This window comes from Hippopotamus amphibius, chromosome 6 (assembly GCF_030028045.1).
Source record: "Hippopotamus amphibius kiboko isolate mHipAmp2 chromosome 6, mHipAmp2.hap2, whole genome shotgun sequence".
NCBI lineage: Eukaryota > Metazoa > Chordata > Mammalia > Artiodactyla > Hippopotamidae > Hippopotamus > Hippopotamus amphibius.
In genome coordinates this window covers 94,579,127-94,585,126 of record NC_080191.1, presented here as the reverse complement: position 1 = coordinate 94,585,126, position 6,000 = coordinate 94,579,127, and positions in this window count along the sequence as shown.

Here is a 6,000-nt window from a genome sequence, read left to right as displayed (position 1 = left end):
TTGTCTGGTTTGGGGATCAGGTGGATGGCTTCGTACAATGAGTTTGGGAGTGTTCTTTCCTCTGCAGTGTTTTGGAAGCGTTTGCAGAGCCATGTGTACTTTAGAGAGACACGGGCTCCCCAGCTGGCACTAGCCACCTATTGACAACAGCCAAGTCTTGATAGTAAAAACACAATGTCCATCCCCAGATGAATGGAAAGTGAAGAGATGGTACACATAGAGCATGGAATACTGCTCAGCCATGAAACAGAATAAAATCCTGCCATTTCCAGCATCTTCGATAGATCCGGAGTACCCTGTACTCAGCATGCAACGTCCAACAGAGAAAGAGAAAATTCCAACGATAGCACGTATAGGTGGCATCTCAAAGTCGATACCAAGAAAGTAGAAAGCACAAACAGAGTCACAGATTTAGAACGCAAGTACAGGGTTTCGAGAGGGCAAAGGCATGCGGAGGTGGGTTGAATGAGGAGGGTGGGATTAACACATGCATTCTAATATGTATAAAGCAGACGATCCACAACCACCTACTACAAAGCACAGGGAGAGGTCGGTACCACCCTGGAGTAAGCTACGTGGGAAGAGAATGCGAAAGAGAATGGATGTGTATATATATACATAAACGGAGAACTGAATCAAGGTGCTGCACAGCGAAAGTCAATACAGCATTGTAAATTCACTAGACACGGACAGAAATTAGAAACTCTATAAAAACCAAAATGATCGAGGTCCAGTACGTTCCTCTCAGGCCTCAGAGAGGTGTGCGTTTGTCACTTCCCTGGAGTGTGAGCAGGCTTGGGCACCAAAGTTGGAGTGTGGTCACAGTGAGGCAGGTCAGGGCGGGGGGGGGGGCTCACCAGAGAATTAACCCCTTTGGATCTGTGGTGCCTGGTCCCCTCCGGTTGGCAGCAGTCTCTCTAGATGTAGGTGTGCCCTCCTGCAGCTAAGCCAAGCCCACTGCAGCCAGAGGATGGTGGTCTGACATGCACAACAGCGTTCAAACATCACCTGGTGTCCAGTTCTCCTGCTGGTGGGGTTCCCGCCATTCACCTCCTTCCTTAGAGTCACCCCACTTGCCTCCGACAACACCCTCATCCGGAAGGGTTTGCAGGGGGTGAGATGAATCGAGAGTGGGAAGGATAAGTGGGAGAAGGAGTGAGACACAAGCCCTTAGGTGTCTGTCCGGACACGTTCCACTCTAATTCATATTCGAAGAACACGCATGTGCGCAAAGTCTGCGTTCCTGGGGAATCCGACCAGCTGTGGGAAAATGCTGCCGCCTTGTGGCCGCGTCCTGTAACTACAACGTTCCAAAGGGAGCTCAGCAGCCCTTCCTGTTCAAAAGGCCAGCGGGGTTGTAATTGACACCCCCGCTGCAAAAATGTCCTGGGGATAGGCACTGGAAAAGAGCCCGAAACAGGATCGACTTGCAACAGGCGGTTTCAAGAGCTAAATTGAATTCACCATGCGTGTTTTGTTTTCCTTTGTGTTGTTTTCTAAGAAAGGCCCAGGAAATATGCTCCACGACCATGCGAATGGGAGAAATGGAAATTGAAACGCCTTTGCGGTTTCACCTGGCAGCTGTTAGGATTGCCAGTGTCAATACGTCTGGAAGCAATACCTTTGGGAGAGGGCCTGGAGAAAAGGGAAGCCTCCTAAGCCACTGGTGGTATTGCACCCTGGTAACAGGCACCACTGAAAACAATCAAGAGATTCCTGCCAAAGAAAAACAAAACCAGAGAGCCAGCCACATGATGTGGCAATCCACCTCCTGGCTGTCTTTGCACAGTAAAGTATCAATTGGGGAGACCCGGGCTGGCCAGCGACCCCTGCACACCTATTGACAAGAGCCAAGACTTGAAAGTAAAAGCACAGTGTCATGGTGTGTGATACTTTTAACGTCATGTTGGAGTCTGTTGGCTAGTATCTTGTTGAGGATTTTTGCATCTAAGTTCATCGGTGATATTGCTCTCCAGTTTTCTTTTCTTGTAGTATCTTTGTCTGGTTTGGGGATCAGGTGGATGGCTTCGTACAATGAGTTTGGGAGTGTTCTTTCCTCTGCAGTGTTTTGGAAGCGTTTGCAGAGCCATGTGTACTTTAGAGAGACACGGGCTCCCCAGCTGGCACTAGCCACCTATTGACAACAGCCAAGTCTTGATAGTAAAAACACAATGTCCATCCCCAGATGAATGGAAAGTGAAGAGATGGTACACATAGAGCATGGAATACTGCTCAGCCATGAAACAGAATAAAATCCTGCCATTTCCAGCATCTTCGATAGATCCGGAGTACCCTGTACTCAGCATGCAACGTCCAACAGAGAAAGAGAAAATTCCAACGATAGCACGTATAGGTGGCATCTCAAAGTCGATACCAAGAAAGTAGAAAGCACAAACAGAGTCACAGATTTAGAACGCAAGTACAGGGTTTCGAGAGGGCAAAGGCATGCGGAGGTGGGTTGAATGAGGAGGGTGGGATTAACACATGCATTCTAATATGTATAAAGCAGACGATCCACAACCACCTACTACAAAGCACAGGGAGAGGTCGGTACCACCCTGGAGTAAGCTACGTGGGAAGAGAATGCGAAAGAGAATGGATGTGTATATATATACATAAACGGAGAACTGAATCAAGGTGCTGCACAGCGAAAGTCAATACAGCATTGTAAATTCACTAGACACGGACAGAAATTAGAAACTCTATAAAAACCAAAATGATCGAGGTCCAGTACGTTCCTCTCAGGCCTCAGAGAGGTGTGCGTGTGTCACTTCCCTGGAGTGTGAGCAGGCTTGGGCACCAAAGTTGGAGTGTGGTCACAGTGAGGCAGGTCAGGGCGGGGGGGGGGGGGCTCACCAGAGAATTAACCCCTTTGGATCTGTGGTGCCTGGTCCCCTCCGGTTGGCAGCAGTCTCTCTAGATGTAGGTGTGCCCTCCTGCAGCTAAGCCAAGCCCACTGCAGCCAGAGGATGGTGGTCCGACATGCACAACAGCGTTCAAACATCACCTGGTGTCCAGGTCTCCTGCTGGTGGGGTTCCCGCCATTCACCTCCTTCCTTAGAGTCACCCCACTTGCCTCCGACAACACCCTCATCCGGAAGGGTTTGCAGGGGGTGAGATGAATCGAGAGTGGGAAGGATAAGTGGGAGAAGGAGTGAGACACAAGCCCTTAGGTGTCTGTCCGGACACGTTCCACTCTAATTCATATTCGAAGAACACGCATGTGCGCAAAGTCTGCGTTCCTGGGGAATCCGACCAGCTGTGGGAAAATGCTGCCGCCTTGTGGCCGCGTCCTGTAACTACAACGTTCCAAAGGGAGCTCAGCAGCCCTTCCTGTTCAAAAGGCCAGCGGGGTTGTAATTGACACCCCCGCTGCAAAAATGTCCTGGGGATAGGCACTGGAAAAGAGCCCGAAACAGGATCGACTTGCAACAGGCGGTTTCAAGAGCTAAATTGAATTCACCATGCGTGTTTTGTTTTCCTTTGTGTTGTTTTCTAAGAAAGGCCCAGGAAATATGCTCCACGACCATGCGAATGGGAGAAATGGAAATTGAAACGCCTTTGCGGTTTCACCTGGCAGCTGTTAGGATTGCCAGTGTCAATACGTCTGGAAGCAATACCTTTGGGAGAGGGCCTGGAGAAAAGGGAAGCCTCCTAAGCCACTGGTGGTATTGCACCCTGGTAACAGGCACCACTGAAAACAATCAAGAGATTCCTGCCAAAGAAAAACAAAACCAGAGAGCCAGCCACATGATGTGGCAATCCACCTCCTGGCTGTCTTTGCACAGTAAAGTATCAATTGGGGAGACCCGGGCTGGCCAGCGACCCCTGCACACCTATTGACAAGAGCCAAGACTTGAAAGTAAAAGCACAGTGTCATGGTGTGTGATACTTTTAACGTCATGTTGGAGTCTGTTGGCTAGTATCTTGTTGAGGATTTTTGCATCTAAGTTCATCGGTGATATTGCTCTCCAGTTTTCTTTTCTTGTAGTATCTTTGTCTGGTTTGGGGATCAGGTGGATGGCTTTGTACAATGAGTTTGGGAGTGTTCTTTCCTCTGCAGTGTTTTGGAAGCGTTTGCAGAGCCATGTGTACTTTAGAGAGACACGGGCTCCCCAGCTGGCACTAGCCACCTATTGACAACAGCCAAGTCTTGATAGTAAAAACACAATGTCCATCCCCAGATGAATGGAAAGTGAAGAGATGGTACACATAGAGCATGGAATACTGCTCAGCCATGAAACAGAATAAAATCCTGCCATTTCCAGCATCTTCGATAGATCCGGAGTACCCTGTACTCAGCATGCAACGTCCAACAGAGAAAGAGAAAATTCCAACGATAGCACGTATAGGTGGCATCTCAAAGTCGATACCAAGAAAGTAGAAAGCACAAACAGAGTCACAGATTTAGAACGCAAGTACAGGGTTTCGAGAGGGCAAAGGCATGCGGAGGTGGGTTGAATGAGGAGGGTGGGATTAACACATGCATTCTAATATGTATAAAGCAGACGATCCACAACCACCTACTACAAAGCACAGGGAGAGGTCGGTACCACCCTGGAGTAAGCTACGTGGGAAGAGAATGCGAAAGAGAATGGATGTGTATATATATACATAAACGGAGAACTGAATCAAGGTGCTGCACAGCGAAAGTCAATACAGCATTGTAAATTCACTAGACACGGACAGAAATTAGAAACTCTATAAAAACCAAAATGATCGAGGTCCAGTACGTTCCTCTCAGGCCTCAGAGAGGTGTGCGTTTGTCACTTCCCTGGAGTGTGAGCAGGCTTGGGCACCAAAGTTGGAGTGTGGTCACAGTGAGGCAGGTCAGGGCGGGGGGGGGGGGGCTCACCAGAGAATTAACCCCTTTGGATCTGTGGTGCCTGGTCCCCTCCGGTTGGCAGCAGTCTCTCTAGATGTAGGTGTGCCCTCCTGCAGCTAAGCCAAGCCCACTGCAGCCAGAGGATGGTGGTCCGACATGCACAACAGCGTTCAAACATCACCTGGTGTCCAGGTCTCCTGCTGGTGGGGTTCCCGCCATTCACCTCCTTCCTTAGAGTCACCCCACTTGCCTCCGACAACACCCTCATCCGGAAGGGTTTGCAGGGGGTGAGATGAATCGAGAGTGGGAAGGATAAGTGGGAGAAGGAGTGAGACACAAGCCCTTAGGTGTCTGTCCGGACACGTTCCACTCTAATTCATATTCGAAGAACACGCATGTGCGCAAAGTCTGCGTTCCTGGGGAATCCGACCAGCTGTGGGAAAATGCTGCCGCCTTGTGGCCGCGTCCTGTAACTACAACGTTCCAAAGGGAGCTCAGCAGCCCTTCCTGTTCAAAAGGCCAGCGGGGTTGTAATTGACACCCCCGCTGCAAAAATGTCCTGGGGATAGGCACTGGAAAAGAGCCCGAAACAGGATCGACTTGCAACAGGCGGTTTCAAGAGCTAAATTGAATTCACCATGCGTGTTTTGTTTTCCTTTGTGTTGTTTTCTAAGAAAGGCCCAGGAAATATGCTCCACGACCATGCGAATGGGAGAAATGGAAATTGAAACGCCTTTGCGGTTTCACCTGGCAGCTGTTAGGATTGCCAGTGTCAATACGTCTGGAAGCAATACCTTTGGGAGAGGGCCTGGAGAAAAGGGAAGCCTCCTAAGCCACTGGTGGTATTGCACCCTGGTAACAGGCACCACTGAAAACAATCAAGAGATTCCTGCCAAAGAAAAACAAAACCAGAGAGCCAGCCACATGATGTGGCAATCCACCTCCTGGCTGTCTTTGCACAGTAAAGTATCAATTGGGGAGACCCGGGCTGGCCAGCGACCCCTGCACACCTATTGACAAGAGCCAAGACTTGAAAGTAAAAGCACAGTGTCATGGTGTGTGATACTTTTAACGTCATGTTGGAGTCTGTTGGCTAGTATCTTGTTGAGGATTTTTGCATCTAAGTTCATCGGTGATATTGCTCTCCAGTTTTCTTTTCTTGTAGTATCTTTGTC